The following is a 19,584-nucleotide window of genomic DNA, read 5'->3' as shown; positions in this document are numbered from 1 at the left end:
CCCTGGGCTGATGACAGATTTGTTATTACATTCAGAATTTCAGGACAAGGTTTCCTTTGTGTTGGCTTGCTTAACCTTTTCTAAAGTTCATATTAAACTAAACATCCAGTGCTTATTTCAGGAGAGAAGTAAACATCCTCAGAAACTTAACATAAAATTATCTTCTTTGTTAGTTTCCTCAGGTGAACAGAATCTGGCCCTGTGAGTTCATTTTGGTTCTTATGTTTTTTGTTTTCTTGACAGATAAAATATGAAAAACAAGGAATATTGTTTTGAATTTACGATAATAATTTGACAGTAATGTTTTGACAATGGGCTAATGTTTTGACTGTTGCCTGGATCAGACTTCTGTGTCTTTCTGATGAGACACATTCAATATTACCTAAAATACTTCTGACAGCCTTTTACAGGAAGAAGTAGCAAAACAAAAACAACTGATATTGTTCCATATTTTTTTATCCTTAAACATTAAACTTTTTTTTTTCTTTAAATTGGAAATACAAAATCCAAACAGAACAAAATAGCATTTAACTTTACAAATTGTGTGTCACTCATGAAAGGCTCAACAGGCAGTAGTGGAGGTGTTTTGAAATATCTGCATTTATGAATAAAGTATTTGGCTAATGATCAAATTTATCAAATCATGCAAAACAGAGAAATCTTTACTAAATCCATATAGTACATCTTGTAATGTGAAAGTCAAACCTTCAGCATTCACATTCTTTATTATCAACCTATCAATCTTGCACTTTTTCCCAAAATTATTGAACAGAGCTACAAGTGAAAAATATGTGGTCTGTGTCTTCAATTAATTGTTTACATAATTGGCATGGTGAATTTTCAAAATTAATTTTCAAGTGTAATAACCTATTAGAAGGGTATATATCATTTAATGTTTAAATTGTACTTCTTTTTCCTTGGGGAGAATTGGAAATTAAGATATGTTGTTCTAAAATGTTTGACAGTATTTTTTATCCACTGAATGAAATAACATTTCTTAATACTTGATAGGGGAAGCAAGATCGGATAATGATTTGTCTTAGGTGTTTATTAGTGCAACATTTATTATCGATTTCAATCTCACCAATATATAATAAGGGAAAGAGTTATTTTCGAATAGGATAAGAAACTTTTCATTAACATTTTTATACATGAGGGTATTGCATTAATAACAGTGAAAAACTGCTTTCAAAATTAAACTGAAAGGTGACATTAAGCCGGACTTTTATTTTGATGGTTTGTCGGAAAGACGCTGCGAGTCTCTAGCTAACGTTAACGCTACATCATAACGGCAACTTTTCTCTAATAAGACAGTAAAATACTGGTGACTTGATTCTGCAGACGGGCTCTGGACATAAACTTTGTGTGTTTGTCTCATCATATAAGACAACAGAGAAGGTTTGTGTAGTTTTATCAACTCCTCTTATTCACAACATGTGCGTGCAGATTCCATGTCTCTAAAAAATACAACCCATATATTGTTAAGATTAATAATAAAACATCTTGAGGTAAAACAATCAGCTCAAATCAACCATTTTACAGAACAGAACCCGTATGTTCGACCCTTTATTTCTTTTAATTTAAACAACAGCAAATATACAATTTAAACATGACATCCAAAAAATAGTAATGTAACAACATTAAAAAAACTAAAATATAATTTACATAAAATAAATAAAAACACAGCTTCAACATAGAAACCTTTACAATGATATTAAGATTTAACGTACCCAATTGACAGCAAGTTTACTTTTCAATTAACTTCAGCTCCTTAGCAACTATAATTGTATCTTGACATTTTTTATTAATTTATTGGAGCAAGTCTATATACAAATAAAATCTTTAATAGAAACCTTTAAACAAGGTTTAGAGTTATGCAATCTGCAGAATATCAAATTTACCAAATAAAATCAAAAGATTCGTTATAAATTTCACAGATAAATTGTTTGTGACAAAATAAAATTTAACATATTTGGGGGTCGAATTACATCTAAAACCTGATTTTTTTTGGACATACAGTGATAAGTCTTCCCAAAACTTCTTTGAATGTTGACATTCATAAAAAAGATGAATTAAAGACTCTGGATGATTTAAACAGAATGAGCAATTTCCATCAGTCTGCATAAATTCGGATAATGTGTAATTGCTAACATACATGTTGTGAATAATTTTTTGAATGCAGCTGTCCATGTTTATTTTTCTATATATCTTTCAAACAATCACTCAGAACATGCTGACGTAAAATGTCTCTTACAGTTTCAATTTCATAAACGATTTGATTAGGTATACAGCACTAGTTTAGATTAACTAATCCAAGATGGGCATTTGAGACTAACATATGTATAATACATTCATTTTTGAGTATTCAAGTATGTTCAAACATATGGAAAGTTTGTTTAGAACTCCTGTGTCAACGTAAAACTAAAAAAACTGCTTTTTTTCCCTTCTTCTCTTACCTGACTTTCATCTATGGAAATCGGTGCTTATTTAATGAAATAATTTGCATATTTTAACATAAAATCTTTTTAATGATTTATTTAACATTTTTCCATTTTACAAACATATCAAACAACCCTTAAATAATAATAGAAAAAAATATATAAATACAAATAACATATTGATAAAAAAGTAAATAAATTAATAAATTAATTTAAAACAAATAAAAAAAGAAGATAATAATAAAATAAAACCACATTAACAAATAATGCGAGGCAGATGTCTACATTTATACAGTAATCTCAAATGTTACATTTCAAGTAATGAAAGATTACAAACTGATTTACTATTGTGGTCAAAAGCTGAGATGATCAGTCTAGATCCAGCTGGAGAGTTTTAACATAGAAAGAAAGGGCATCCCAAGTTTTGACAGATGTTCCGTTAGGTCTTTGAAGGGAATATCTAATCTTCTCTAGTTTTACAAAATACAAAACATCTTTCAGCCACCGTACATGCGAGGGTGGCTGAGGGTTCTTCCAGTATAATAAAATGACATGCCAAGCAAGCAAAGTAAGAAAGGCCACAAAGTTTAAAAGGTAAGTGGGTAATGCATAATTATCCGGCGTCACGCCAAACAGGCCAATAATGAGTGATGGTGCTATATCTATAGAAGTAATGGCTGAAAGAGACTGAAATACTGAGCTCCAAAATGAGGAAAGAGCTGCAGGGCATGTCCAAAAAACATATGGGTTAAAGCAGTGGTTCTCAAACTGTGGTACGTGTACCACTAGTGGTACGCAGGCTTCATTCAAGTGGTACATGGAGCAATCGCTGAATAATTAAAGTAAAAAAAAAATGAACGCACTTTTACCCCTTTGATGTGCACGAAAACACCGATGTGATAAATTGATTTTATTAGGCTAAACCTTTTATTTTATTTTCAATTTTCTAATGTTTGTTATGTATTTATAATTTTAAGCAAATTTCCTCTCCATATTTGTATCGGTTGTTAGGGACGTATCCTGTATTTTTATATCCCAATGTTGACAGGTATGGTTTTTATCACTTGCTTTTCTGACACACATAGCCTACTCTAACGTGCAGTAAGCATATCTAAATTCTAATTTAAGTATGCAAATCCAATTCATATATTTAAAATAGCAGTTAATGTTTAGATTTCAAAGATATATGTTGCATGTATATATGAATTATTTGTATATTTAAAAATGTACCAAAAAGATATACATGAATATGATGACATATAGCATATAGTTACGCGGTTTAAAGAACATTTCCAGGTTTTGATAAATAGGGTGCTATTTGATTATACTAATTTACATTTGAGTACAGCAGTTTTCTTTTTACTTTTGAAAGAACAGTGCTATTTTTAATTAACTTTTAAAAGCATATTTTAGTTTAAACGTTGACGTTTTATTTATTTTTCTTACCTGTAATCACAGTAGGCCTACAGTGTTGATGTTTAAACTATTATTAATGTTTAAAGTGGCTGATAATAATAAATATTCCTAATAAGAAGAATTACAGAGCTGTAGCTGCATAATTAGGCCTACTATGCTACTGTACGTCAATACTGGTCATTATGGTGGTACTTGGTGAAAAAAGTTTGAGAACCACTGGGTTAAAGTACCTAAACCCGAATGACACCTATCACACTCTGGATCAATAGTTGGGTCGATCCGTGCGAGCCTACATTTCGACCAGTGTACTCTGTGAACCACTTTAGACTGAATGAGGCAGTGACGTGCGCATATAGATGAAGAATGAACCCTATCCAGAACTGCCTCCCATGTATCTTGGTCTATTTCAATATTAAGGTCCGCAGACCAGCTGGTGCGGAGACTGTCACCTGGAAAAGACTGTAAATTTGCAAAAATACTGATTAATTTAGAGATTAGGCCTTTACTGCTTGCTTCAAGACATAAAATATTGTCGATCTCTGAAAGTTGAGGGACATTGGGAAAACCTGGGAAATGTTTGCGAACAAAGTCACGTACTTGTAAATATCTAAAAAAAAATATTTCTCAATATGTTATACAATGCATTCAGTTGGTCAAATGAGGCAAAAACACCTTCGATGTAAAGATCAGCTACTGAGAGTATCCCTTGATTCTTCCAAGAGGCATATGCTCAATCCGAAGTAGATGGAGAAAACAATGGGTTCAAATGTATTTTAACATAAACTCTTTCAAAACTTATACTATAATGAAATGTTGGCAATTTTTCAAGTAAAAAGGAAATCCAAAGTAATCATAGGATTTTGTTAGCTCATTATGTCAGTTTTGTGGTGAACAATTCATCTGAGCCTGTCATTAATAAAAATATGTCATAGTTATTGGCCGTGGCTAACATACTTAACCATGCGCCTCCAAATGTCGGTTTTGTCAACACACAGAAATGGTGAGGAGGAGGAGTCTGTTCGGTTGTAATAACTCTCCCTAAACCCCTTTTCCCTTTTTTTTCTGAATAAAATGCCTACTTTACTACATCCAATCAGCTTGCAATAGAAAAAACAAGCCACTGTTTTCTCATTTAATATTTCGTTTCGGTTAAATGCAGTATCAAAATATACACTAAAGCAGACTAAATTAAAGCAAACAAGTGTGAACACACATTAACAATGTCTGAACCAGAACCTGAAATTCCTCTATGTCTGAAGAAAGTTTCTCACAGCATGACAGCACAATCACTCACTCCATTATAGTAGGTCTGGAAGCAACTTCCTGTTTAACTCTGGTTTCATCTGTCAACCGTTTGTCCGAGGCTGGAGCTTCTTTGATGAAAAACAAAACTACATTTTTGTTCACAATTATGCCAATTATTAGGGTCGGTGCAGATGTAAAGAGCCAGTATAAACCCGTTTCAGAGCGTCAGACTCAAGAGTCAAATTGAGGGCAGTCGCACTCTTATCTTCAGACTGATGACGGATGCTTGATAAGAAGTGAATAGTTGATTTACATTCTTTCTGCTATCAGATCAAGTGCCCAATGAAGTGGACTTAACATGGAGCAATTTCTCTCTTGAAAATTTAATTTAAATACATTTTAATACATTACATTGATACATTCATTTATTTTCAATTGATTTAAATGCATTTATTCACGCTTCTGTAATCTTGAACCATTGAACATTTTGGTCATCAACACAAATGAAGATTTCTTTTTATATCTAGGAGATTTCTCTCCTTACACTAAAAATCTGTTTACATAAAGGCAAGCTTTAATGGGACTTTAAAGGTCCCGTTAAGTTTAAATAATTTTTTAGATGTTAGTAAGAGTATTGTTAGTTTAAATCAGTGTTTCTCAACCACATTTCTGGAGGACCACCAGCGCTGCACACCATGTCCCCTTAACCAAACACACCTGATTCAAATCATCAGCTCATTAAAGTCATCAAGACCTGTAATGGGTGTGACAGACAAAGGAGACATCCAAAACATGCAGTGTTGGTGGTCCTCCAGAAGCGTGGTTGAGAAACACGGGTTTAAATGATATCTGTAAGCTAGTGTGCTCCTAAACAGTGATAAAATCCGCATTTAGATATAAAACTGACATAAATTAAACAAAGCTTGCAATTTGTCACTTCCACCTAAACGGTCTAATGATTTTTTGTCACCTCATACTCAATCTTGACTAATTCAATGCTCTCTAGTATCTGACATGCCCCACCCCTTTAAGACGCTTCTCATTTGCTTTTTATTTGATGCACTTGAGCCAATAACAAAATCCTAAAGGCTATTTTTAATAGGGGAGGAGCTCCTCTGTTTCGCCCTCTCTTCATGTTTCAGCTGAGATTACGTCAAACATTGAATAAAAAATGAGCATTTCAAAGAATTTCAGTGGAACTTTAATTAATCTTTTGTGCTGTTTATGAAGATGGTTAAAGCCTACTTAAAATATAATTAATGTGAATGTAATTATATAAAAAATAATAATTTTACATAATAAAATGCGTTTGCACTTACAGTTTAATAATTACTGTATACTGCATTTTAAATAAATTAGCTCATTAAATTATGCATTTAAACTAAATTTAAATGTGAATTAGTTAAACTATTTTAAATACTTTACAACACATGGTAGTTTTGGCCTAATTTACTACAACACCATCATTTATTAGCATTGAGTTTTTCTAATAATGAAGTTGGAGTTGAATACATTTACAATATATAAATGCATTACTGTAATTTTATTCAATTGTCTGATTAAATTATGTATTTTAACTTAATTTTTAAAGCAAATTAGTCGGGTGATTTTCAAATCTGTACAGCTTAAGGTAATCTTTTGGCCTAATTTACTACAACAACACCAACAACAAACAATAAATAAATAAAAGCAGAGAGGGAACCAATGAGGTTTATTCTTGTAAATAAATAACAGCATGTGTGAGAACCAGTGAGTTTCATTGTATGTCACAGCACCTCTGCACAAAGCTTATCAAACTGACATTCTCAGGCACGTAAGAGAACTAAACAGCATCTCAGAAAGGCAGGAATGTGGTCCTGCCATTATCATTTTTGGCAGGCTGGCATGATCTTACTGGCATGTTCTTGAAACCAGAACAAAACCAACAATCGTCAGAGAGATATTCAGTTTCAACTGAGTCTGTGCCCTGTTCTCACTGTAGCTGATGACGGACTGAAATGCTCCGTATATTACTTCATTTGTTTATTTATTGCATAACACTCCTAGGTTAAAGAGGGCATTAGTGCATGTTTTGTTCAAAATCTCTTTTTTCTCAAAATGTATTTTCCCATAGGGATTTTTTAAAAGTCTTTGTTACCATTTTATAAGCCTTCACCCAAACCAACCAACATTACAAACTTTGATTCTACGCAAATTTACTACAGTTTGTATTTTTGATTTAGTGCCATCATTTATTTTCATGACCAATTATCATAGTAGAGCAGTTTCTCAAGCAGTTTGTGATGCATTTTGGAAACAGGAGATGAGCCCCTGGTCTAATGCGCCACCTGGCTTGGGAATACAAATGACCCATTGCCAAAGACTTATATTTAGTCATTATTTGGGTAGTACACATATTCTGAATGCCTTCGGCAGAATTTAAATGAGCCATTTTAATCTAAATGAATCTAGATTCACTCCAAGATTACAGTGAGATTAATCTAGATAAAAAAAATGATCAATGCCCACCTATAATTTCTAAATATATTTATTGTTAAAGCTATTGTTAATAACCATCAACTCTCTGGCAACCATCTACAACAGTAGCTTTGTATGTATTATGTTAACATGCAAATCAAAATCCTAAAATCTGTCTCTATTATTAGCAGAAAATCCAAATGTGTTGTTTCCCCCATATTAACTCTTTTGTTTGTTGGTAGAAAGCTTTTTGATTGTTATTCTGCTCTCCAATTTCTATGTGGTGGGTCAGAAACAAAACAAGCACCCCTTGGAGAGTCTCTTCAGAAAAATAACATCTGGTCCGACCTCATTCCCTTACATGTGGCTCGACTTATGGCAGACTGGATTTGTGCACTCTGAGGACTTTGGTTTGTAAGCAAGAGCAGTTACATGATGTTATTAATGTTGGTGGTAAACACTGTAACAAAGTCTTCGTAGATCTAACAAAATGCAGTTTGTTTTGCTTTTTTTTGGGTTGAAATCATCATATTGGCGCGACAGTGGCTCAGTGGTTAGCACTGTCACCTCAAAGCAAGAAGGTCGCTGGTTCGAGTCACCGCTGGGATAGTTGGCATTTCTTTGTGGAGTTTGTATGTTCTCCTTGTGTTGGCATGTGTTTCCTCCAGGTGCTCCGGTTTCCTCCACAAGTCCAAAGACATGCGCTATAGGTAAATTGAATAAACTGAATTGACCGTAGTATACACTGTATAAAACATATGCTGGATAAGTTATCGGTTCATTCTGCTGTGACGACCTCTGATGAATAAAGGGATTAAGCCGAAGGAAAATGAATGAAAGAATGTTATATATAATAAAAAATTAAGGGACCTAGAACTGAGCCTTGTGGTACCCTACAATATACTTTTGATAAGTGTGATGCCTCTTCATTACCTAATACAAATTGATATCTGATAATTAATAATTGAATTCAGATAGATAAGACCTGAACCAAGCCAATGCAGTTTCAGTAATACCTGCATAATCTTTAAGCCTATTAAGGAGAATATTATCATCAATAACATCATATGCAGCACTGGTCCAATAACACTAAGGGCCCTAACAAACCCCCGGTAAACATGTTTTGCATCATGTTGTTTAAATAGCAAATCCATTTGCTCCACTTTTTAGACTCATGGGTGTGCTGGTCTATAAAGAAGGTGTGTTCAGAAATTGTCCCTATCATACACCCGGCGCAATGCAGCACAAGATGCGACGCAATTGTTGTTTGCTAGTTTCAGCTTGGCACAAGAGTCGTTTTGACGTTTTGCGCCACGCTGTTTAAATAGCAAATGCATTTGCGCTCATATGTGCTCCCATAGGCGTTCTGGTCTAAAAAAAGGAGGCGTGTTAAGGCGCATTGCTGGCGCTTTGCTATTTTGAGGAGCTAAAATAGACTGCACAATAGACCAGTGTGGAGGCCTAATGTCCAGCGCAGAGCGCCTTAGGGTGCTTTCACACCTGTGAATCGATTCAGTTGTTCCGAAACAAAGATTACAATTGTTACATTGTTGCTCTTTGCTCTTGGAGCGGTTCGCTTTCACACTGCAAAGTTTCTAATCGGACCAAAAGAGCTAAAACAAGTCACGTGCGAGTAAACTCTCCTTACATTAGTGAAGAGTGTCAGGGTTTATTTTGCAGCGTCCCGCTAAGCTGTCTGGAGAGGTGGTGGTTTGGAGGTGATTGACAGGGTGCGCGCGCCCGACGTGTCTGAGGAGAGACGCGGTGGGGAGGGGTGAGAAGGGTGCGCGACGATGCCTATTTGAGGACCGGGAGGGAGACGGGAGATTACCGGGAGATCATCACTGACATTTCATCACTGGCATCCGGAGACTCGCGAAACTTCCCGCCCTACTCATAATTCTCTCTTCATATAGCCGTAAGCCTATTACATATCCATAAAACACTGTGATATAACCGCGCTCGGATAGGATCGCTTTCTCACTGTAATCGAACCGCTCCAGGGTTCGTTTGAATCGAGCCGAGACCACCTCATTCAAGCGATCTCGGAGCGATTACTTTGGCGCGGAACAGAGCGCGATTGCCCTGTTCACATATGCCAAACGAACCGCGCTAACTGGGCAAACGAGATACGTTCCGAAACAAAAGTGTAGGTGTGAAAGCACTCTTAGTTGTGCATCTCGCTTAAACATTGCTTAATACACACAGGATGTACAGCAATACGTAAATATCTTTACATATAAAAAAATAAAAAAAGGATTAAAATACTACAAAAATGATTATTTTTTTAGTCACATAAATTAGTCACATAAATATAAAAACCACCGCCTCCATGCCTTCTTCATCTCGGGGGGGCTTTTTCAGTTTATTCATGACAATTTGCTTTTGTATAATGTTATTATTAATAGTAGTATTATTTATTATATGCATATTTAGACTTGTTTTATTAAGAACAAGCTTAGTTTTGTCCACCTGTCAGGTTTTAGACCATATGGGGCAGAGCATGTGTATTTGGATATAACTCAGGTTTTTGAACACACTTTGTTATTATTGTTCATTTATTCGTTTGCTGGAAATTAAAACTGAATATATATAGTTTTGAAACAAATCTTTGCGCTCAACAAATGAAATGAATTATGTATAGGCTTATAGATATCTGTGCGTACAACACGTTTCCTTATACATGAGAGTGAAAGTAAAGAAGGGGGTTCATTCTCTCATTCTCGGGCTGCAGATGGTGTTTAACTGTTTTCTCTCTAGTAAAGCGTTCAGTTTTTCCACTAACAAAATCCGCCAAGTAAATAGCAAGTGCGCCATGGCGTGACACAGCTGACTCTTACAGGGAATGGGAAATGAGACTCTAATTGGTTTATTCTTAAAACGCACTTCATTAAGAGAATAAGCTCAACCCTGTTAGACCATGCACTGCAGCGCAAAGGGGATTTCTCTGTCCTTAAAATATCGAAAGTGAATTCGGACACAACCTTAATGATTTTGCGACCTGCGCTTTGCACGTTGCACCTGGATTGTCAAGAGTCCATTTTGTGCGCTTTGCTATTTTGAGAAACTGAAATAGACTGCGCCTTGACCAACTAAAAACTGGTCTAAAGTCCAGTTTTTCAGTTTATTCATGACAATTTGCATTTGTATAGTGTTATTACTATTATTAGTAGTAGTAGTAGTGGTAGTAATAGTAGTAGTACTTATTATATGCATATTTACATTTGTTTTAATTAAAAGATTTAGATTTGTCCATCTGACGTATGCATCACCATATGGGTCATGAATAGGGCGTGTGTTCGGATATACCTAGGCCCACACAGAATTTGCACGTGCAGAATTCCGTAGATTTTGAGCCCATCATTGAGTCTATTTATTTACTTGTGTAAATGTGTGTAAATTTATTTTTATTCAGTTTTTAAATTAATTTCAGTAATATTATTGAATAGTTTGTAAAGTAATATTTTGTCTTTTAGTAGCTATATTATATAAGAGACTTGCATTGTTTAACAAAGAAGTGGATTTAATTGGATTTGCATTGTAAACATTAAATATTTAAGTTTAAAAGGTATTACTTTTTATTTCATATATTAGGATTTTAGTTATGATACTCCCAAAATAATTCCACATAATCCGCAGATTTTTAACAAAATTCTCAGCAGAAATAGCAAAAAATGTCAGCAGATTCCATCTGGCCCTAGATATAACTTAGGTTTTTGACCACACTTCATTATTATTGTTAATTTATTTGTTTGCTGGAAATTAGAACTGAATTTAGACATAGTTTTAAAACAAATCTTTGCAGTTATCAAACTTACATTAAAATAAATATGTAGGCTAATGGATGTCTTTAGTGGAGTGGGTACAACTTCATTTCCTTATTCACAAAAGTAAAGGATTAAAGTAAAGCAAAAAAGTAAAGTAAAGAGAAACTAAAGAGGTCAAATGGAAGAGGCTCGTTCTTTATCCTCGTGCGTGCTGCATTGATTCGGTTCAATTCGAAATCTTGGTGCATCACGATGCATTGACGATACTTTCCATACACAAATTTTAAATTATCTTAACAGCTCAGCAATTCTTGTATTAAAATGTATAAATATATTTATATTTATATATTATTTGTGATACAATTATGTCCTTTAATAGAAACAGTCAGATATATATCTTGTACCTTTAAACAACACGAGCATTTATAGCAAATAAACAAATACAAATATCCTGTTTGCTTCCTTTGCCTTGTCTACTAAGTTCTTACACCCCTTTGATTGGTCTTGCGCTCAACAGAAAGGGCAGGGATTAGCTGTTACACGCTGGTGCTCTTCACAGATGAGTGACACTGATAAACGGCTGCGAAGATCACAACTGATCCATGATAGACACGGTGGAGAAAACTCTGCAGACACGCCCTCTTGTCTGTATCCAGAAGTATCGCTGTAACAGTCAAGAGGAGAGGAAAAGTCACTCCAGCAGGTCAAGTGGGCCACAGTGATATAGAGTTTACTTTCATTTTCTCAATCGCTGTGAAACAAGGGCTTTGGCTGTAAGTGTCAGTGAAAGACTGTCCAGAAAGCACACAAGCAGTGAAATTGTGCACAGTTTCTGCGTTTTGAAATAGCTGGAGCGTTTTAAATACTCACGCTCACCTCCCTCGCCATAGTTAGTAATGGCGACATAGCTCATATTAGATAAATGACTTCAGAATATAATAACCAATTACTACTGAACCTATATTGAATTGTCCGCGTCTGCATCGCGGTGCACTGAAGAAACAATTAATTTTGACATCCCTACGTGCTGCAGATTTCCACTTACAAAGTCCGCCATTTAAATAGCAAATCGACAAATGGCTCAACACAACTGATTCTTAACAGGAATGGGAGATTAGACTCTGATTGGTTCAATGCATGTTATGCTCAAAACACACCCATAACTCATTAGGAGAATAAGCACAACCCTGTTAGACCATGCACCGTGGTGCAGAGCGTATTTTTCCATACTTTAAATGGCAAAAGTGCATTCGGACCCGCCTTTAACGCTTTTGCGCCATGTGCTTTAGGCTTTGATAATTAAAATAGAGTCCTAAGAGATAAATGCAACCACAACTGCATGACAGGAGCAGGTCATTCGTTACTCTTAAGTGCTGTTGTGCTATGAAATGCTGTAAATGAAGCACATTAGAATTAAACAAAAACTACTAGAGTTTGTTTTTACACTTTGTCAAGATTTAACGTTTAATATGTTTAATTATATGTAAAGTTTACTATTAATTTATGTCTGAATATCTTTTCCAACACCTTTTGCAATGCAGTTAAAGGGGTAGTTCACCAAAAAATTAACATTTTGTCATCACTAAAAAAGATATTCTGAAGAATGTTGGTGAAAAAAATAGCAATTTGACTTCTGTAGTATTTTTTATGCCCACCATAGTATTTTTTGTGCCTACCATAGTACTTTTTTTGTTTTTACTTCCTACTAAAAATCAATGGCTGCTTTATTTCCAGCATACTTTAGAATATTTAGTTTTGTGTCCAACAGAATAAGAAGTAGAAAAACTTGAGTGTGGATGAGGAAATGTTGAGGAAATTTTTATTTTGGGGTTAACTATTCCTTTAAGGTCTTTAGAAAAAAACCCACATCCTTCAGTCAAGTAACACCACATAAAAAAACCTCAAGAACAAAGCAGCAAGATGAACATCTGTTAGCTGAGCCGAATGCAAAGTTTCTTGTTTCTTGGCTCTGAGTTTCTGCTTAGTCCACTGCTTACTCCCATGTGACCTGCACCAGAGCCAATGAGAAACGAAGATACACTGTTATTTGTTTACCTTCCTATTCTCATCAAGCAGGCATCCTGGAGAGATGTTCAAACTCCAGATTTCAGAATGTAGCCTGCTCCCATTAGGATGCCAATTACACAGAAATATTTACAGACAGAGAGAGAGAGAAAAGAAAGAGAGAGAGAGAGAGAGAGCATTTGAATTTTACAAGACTTTATTACATTAAAACCAACAAAATACAACTACAAATAATTATTTTCAAGCTGTATAAGACCATTTAGATTTCAAATCAGCATTAAAACAGTCTATTAGTCTTATTAGTAGTAAAATTAGTTTCATCCATACAACACAAAAGCACAGCTACAGCCCTAAATATATCCAAAAGTGTCCAAATCATCCATGTGCTCATAGTAATTAAGATACATCAAAACCCTTGCCTCTACCATACAAATACAACCACTATATTGCTCTATGTTGTGTTCTACATTTTTTTTCTGCTCATATGAACAACAATTTTAACCTAGAGAGAGACTCATATGCATATGTTGATTCTGGACTGGATTTATTACTGTACCAAAACTTTTTCCTTTATTTTATGTTCAAACAATGCATTTTATATGATATTTTACTAGTCATTTGCAAGATACGGATATTCAGGGTGGCTCAGTGGTTAGCACTCCGGCATGTCACAGATGTTTTCACATTGCATGACTTTACAATAGGAAGAATCGCTGACAACTTTGTCCAAACTACGTCTCACAACCTAAAAAACAGTATATCTTCTTTTATTAACTACATGACGAGAAAGAAGCCATTAATGGGGTAGAAAATGTACATATCTGCTCACCTGGGTTTGAATTAATTAATTAATTAATTAATTAATATTTTTTAATCTGCTATTGTTCCAGCCAAACTAAGACAGATAACACTTTCTCTTGAAGAAAAAACACATGACACATTAATCTGAAACTAGACTGCATTTAATGGCAAAAAGACAAGACTATTCAGAGGCATTTACATTTTTAAAATAAATAATTACTAAAAAAGAAAAATTTATAACTAAAACTATAAGAAAACAAATGTGCATCTGCTTTAAGAAATATGAAACAAAATGAATTTAAAAAAGCAGCACAGAAGATAAAAGATCTTTATCATGAACAAACTCATGTGATTCACAAAAATGTTTACATGGAAAACAAATTCACACCCTTATACGCAGCGCCACCAGCTTTACTGAAATCATGTGTTGATTTATATTTGTCCTTATGTGTAATATTCATTCAAATTAAAGAGATATTTCCTAGATATTTCCGTTGTGTTATTTTAAGTTTTTTTGTGTGTGTGTAGAAGAGGAACACCAAAGTAGAGATGAAAAAAAGCCATAAAATATTTTGTAATATATAATGTAATATATCAACAATATCACACGAGTAGCAGTGGGATATGGCTGTATATCGGCACTGGTGGTAGGCATGCCTTAGTGCCCCATCAGTGCCGATATACAGCCATATCGCACTGCTACGACTGTGATATTGCGTTTATACAACAGTTTGACGGCATAATTGTGTATTTAAAAACAAAATCAAACATGGAGAGTCTCAAAAACCCTTTTATATGAGGAACTACTTTCTTCCGGATTCAAATCATAAGCTGACAGTTAAACAGTTGAGCGTGCATCTTTTAAACTTTAGATCTGTAGTGTCTACTTTTTGCTGGGTGTATGTGGGCGGAGTAAAACACAAAGCGTAAAGAGGCTGTAGGAGTTCTGATATTGCAGAATATCACACGGCTATCAGCTAATCGGATTTGAGAATCAGACAGAACTGTTTAAATATAATATAGTATAATATAATATTATAGTAATGTCAAATAATGATTAATCGCATCCAAGATAAATGTATGTTATTACATATTATACATATGTGTATTGTATATTTATGTACGTATGTATAAAGAAATACGCACACATACTCTACATAAAATATAAAAATATACAAAAGAAATACATTTACATATATATTTATGTGTAATTTGTATAGAAATGTTTGTGTATTTAAATATTTTATAAATTTAGTCATTTATATATTAATATACACAAAAATACATTATGGACAAATACTGTATATATTTTTTAAATTTGAACTTTTGTTTTGGATGTCAAGCGATAATTAATCATTTCACTGCACTAAATATAATATAAGATATTTAATTTCCAACAGTGAACAGATTGAGGTCAAGACATGATTTCATTTCTCTTGGCGGATGTGTTCCTTTCAGCATATCAAACTGTGGTAACCCAATACAAATAAGAGACAAATTCCTCCACAATGACTGTGCGCGATCCAGTAGTCCAGAACGGATTTAATGTCACATTCTGTTCTCTCAGAACACGTCGTAACACGCTGGACACGCTTATCCGGGAATTTACACTTCTTATTTACTTTATTGCAGACTTCAGAAAACATGCAGGTATGATTGTGGCGTGTGGAGGAGTTCAGTAGAATTATCTGATTCAGAGTGCTGTACAAAACAGACCAGATCAGACACGCAGCGTTTGTGTCATAGCTAATGTGGGACTTTCTTTGAATTTCTTCCCTGAATGATGGATGCATTACAGCTCCTGTACAGGTGAAATGTTCAGTGTGTACAGCTGCTTAGCTTTTAAACAGTGGATGATTTACTTTTGTGCATCAATAAAACAAATAAGTGTACCCATATTGTACAGTGGGTCCATTATACACTGTAAAAAGTGCTGGGATATATCGATTTGTGTTGTGGTAACATGAAGGAATTAAGGTAACTTATTAGATTTTACAAATTTAAGTGGACTGAATATAAAACAATTAAGTTGTTCCAAAATAAATAACCCAGGCTCATTCTGAAAACGTACCTCTATGTACATTTTTGGAGATCCCGAAATATGTCCCAGGAGCTGTTTTTTTTTTTGTTGCTGTTTTTGTTTTCACGAATCCACCAGAGGTCGCTGTTTATGCTTTTTCAGATCTCAAATTTCACTCATAGGTGTCATTCATGTCTGCTCCTTTCGCATAAATCCACCAGAGGCCGCTGTTGACCGACCAATCGAATGACTGACTGAGTGATCGACTGACCCACCCTCCTCCTTACCTAAATCCAACCAATAGTGTTTTTAAAAGCACAGATTGACCCGCCCACCCACTTTTCTAAACCCAACCGTTTTAAAAAGCAATCCAGAAAAAGAAAAGGCGAGGAGCCTGATTTCTACCACGTTTTCAGATTTACCACATTCTCATCTTGTTATTTATTTGTTTATTTAATTTTTTGGCTTCAGTTTTTGTCTTACCTGCTTTCTGGAACCATTCCTCACTCAAACCCCATCATCATGGTCAACTCCTGTCTGCAACTCAAGTCTGCCAATGTACCCGGCAAGCTAACTAGGCAAACTAGTAACAGTGGGAAAGCTGTTCATACGGTCAGCGGTCAGCTTTTAGTGCGAAAAGGAACAGCATCATCCCGCCCGTAGCATTCATTTTAAAGATGAAGTGCAGCCATATGTACCACTGGCTACATAATTCGTGCTCTCCAGAAATGTATATAGGGCTACGCTTTCAGAATGAGCCAGTGTTGGAACAAAGCATTGTTAAAAATAAACTTTAACATTTGTGTTGATTCAACTCATTTTAGATAAGTAGTTTGAACAAACAGCAAATGTTGTTTTTTGAGTGTATCAGTGACAAAAACAAACAAATAAGAGCTTCCATATGGTAATAATTTTTACACATCTTGTACTTTTTACTGACATATACTTCTTTAGCAACAGCACTTTTGATAGCTACTGAAAATGCGTTCATTTTGAAGATTTTGACACTGTAAATTATTGTTTGTTTACACTATACACCTATGTATAAACAGTTGAAGTCAGAATTATTATCCCTCCTGAATTATTAGCACCCCTGTTTATTTTTCCCCAAAATTCTGTTTAACAGAGAAGATTTTTTCAAACATTTCTAAAAATAATAGTTTTACTAACTCATTCCAAAAAAGGGATTTATTTTATCTTAGCCATGATGACAGTAAATAATATTTCACTGTTTTTCAAGACACTTCTATACAGCTTAAAGTGACATTTAAAGACTTAACTAGGTAAATTAAGGTTAAGTAATTAGGTTAGGTAGGCAGGTTAGAGTAATTAGGCAAGTTATTGTATAAGGATGGTTTGTTCTGTAGACTATCGAAAAAATATATAGCTTAAAGGGGCTAATAATTTAAGGTAACTTCAGTGATTTGTGTTTGGACAACATGAAGGAGTTGTGTGGAACCCAGCATTTTTATAGTGTACCACTACTATTACCCCTACTGCACCTTACATACTTCCAGGACCATTTATATTGAAGTTAATATTTAGTCCATATTGGTGTTTCATAAGACATAGTTTTTATGAGGTGGATTGTTAGCTCAAGTTCAACCCTCAACCTGCTGGACCAGGACATACACACACACACACGAGGGACAATTTAGCTTACCCAATTCACCTGTACCACATGTCTTTGGACTGTGGGGGAAACTGGAGCACCCGTAGAAAACCCACATGAACACTGGGAGAACATGCAAACTCCACACAGAAATGCCAACTGACCCAGTCGAGGCTCGAACCAGCAACCTTCTTGCTGTGAGACTACACCATATATATTTTTTTCATTGATTATGTTTTGTGCAGTGTTGTATTAAAAACAGAACTACAACTATCATTCACACTCATACAAATCTCAGTATTTACATACAAAACAAACTTTATATACCAATGCACACACTCTTGTAATTACATGAATGTAATTCATTTGCCTGCAGTCCTCAAAAGCAGAACTGGAACAATGCAGTTATTTGCTCTACATGAAAAATTAATTTACATAAAAAACAAAACACTTTAAAGCTTTGCTAACACAACTGATGTCTGTTATGTAAGAATCTATGACTTGTTGTTTTAAATAGCAATGGAGTCAAATACTGCAGTTTCAGTGGTGACTTGTTTTGGCCTCAAGGTCTCAACATTAAAGATTTTTAAATACCCATTGTAAAATAGATCTATAAGAGGAAAAGGGTGTGACAATAAAGAGCCCCTATTATGCATTATAAGAGGTCATATTTTGGTTTTAGGGGTCTCTAACAACAGGCTGATCTGCATGCAAGGTCAAAAACACTTTCATTGTTTTATAATATACATCTATTTTTATCTAATTACCCCAACGACTGCCATTTGATTTATTTAGTGATACGTTTGTTCCCAAACCTCTCCTTTGAAGGGAGGGGGGGATGGGTTTGGGCACAACATATTTGAAGTGCAGAGAGAAATGCATTGGAGAGTAGTGCGTGACGTAATTGAGGTCATGCGATCATTCATTTGCTGCCAGCAGGCGGGCATCCAGGAGTCCCAATGCATATGCGGGAGACTCCTGGAACTTCAAGGAAACTTGGGATGCCTGCGCATGACACTTTAATTCTGGTTTTGGTTGTTAAATCAGGTTTATTTTGTACATTAACATAAACGATATCCATACAGCAGTGGATAATAATGTGTATCCTGTCACAATTGCTGTGCAAAAACGGTGCAAAGTTTGTGGGCTGTGTGTGTGTGTGTCTGTGTGTATTCGTGAACGTTGGAACGACATTGTGTGTGACTCACACAATCATTGCAACTGCACAACAAATACATCAAATAATAATCAATGGGAAAGTTCTTACTGTAGTATTTTTTTTTCAAATGTTACGTGAGATCTGCTTCCTTTATGTCTGTCACTGTGCTGTTTATCTGATGCAGCAGAGGTGGAGATTAAAGGCTGATTTATACTTCTGCGTCCAACACGAGTATGCTATGGTGCAGCCTATGCGTGGATGCATAGCCCTATGCCGTGGCTGTCTGCGTCGCGGACACGCACCTCTCAAAATATGTAACTACAAGTGGCAACGACAGGTAGCGCAAGCTCTGTGATTGGTCAGCTTGGTATTGCTGACGAGTCTGGGCAGGACCGAGAGCCGCGCGAGCCCCATGGAGCGATTGTTTACAAGTGTGGAGTCCCGTGAAGGAGCTCCGGATGGAAAGTTTTGTTTTGTGTTTATCTCATGGTTAAAGTTGTTGCACATCTGCTGGTTCCTGCTTTAAAATGAGCGAGTTTGAGCCACTTGTTCATTAAGGAACCACCACAAAGAAACTCGACACAGAGGAACATTAACACCTTACTGCCAACTAGCATTTCGGAAGTGTTATTGTAGAACAACAG

The 19,584-nt window shown here is 35.1% G+C and overlaps 2 long non-coding RNA genes across 2 annotated transcripts in view; one reads left to right on the top strand and one right to left on the bottom strand.

The window, feature by feature from the left end:
• The window catches only part of LOC147838080 (uncharacterized), a 982,747-nt gene that overhangs the window by 797,980 nt on the left and 165,183 nt on the right, over positions 1-19,584 (bottom strand). The gene's annotated exons all lie outside the window — the stretch shown is intronic.
• LOC147831114 (uncharacterized) lies at positions 1,252-10,469 on the top strand. Its single transcript, XR_015525232.1, has 3 exons — positions 1,252-1,398; positions 7,849-9,044; positions 9,728-10,469. It is a non-coding gene; the product is annotated as an uncharacterized LOC147831114 (long non-coding RNA).

This window comes from Danio rerio, chromosome 24 (assembly GCF_052040795.2).
Source record: "Danio rerio strain M-AB ecotype USA chromosome 24, GRCz13ab, whole genome shotgun sequence".
Taxonomy (NCBI): Eukaryota; Metazoa; Chordata; class Actinopteri; order Cypriniformes; family Danionidae; genus Danio; species Danio rerio.
The sequence above is the reverse complement of the archived record's forward strand: the minus strand, read 5'-3'. Positions and strand labels throughout refer to the sequence as shown.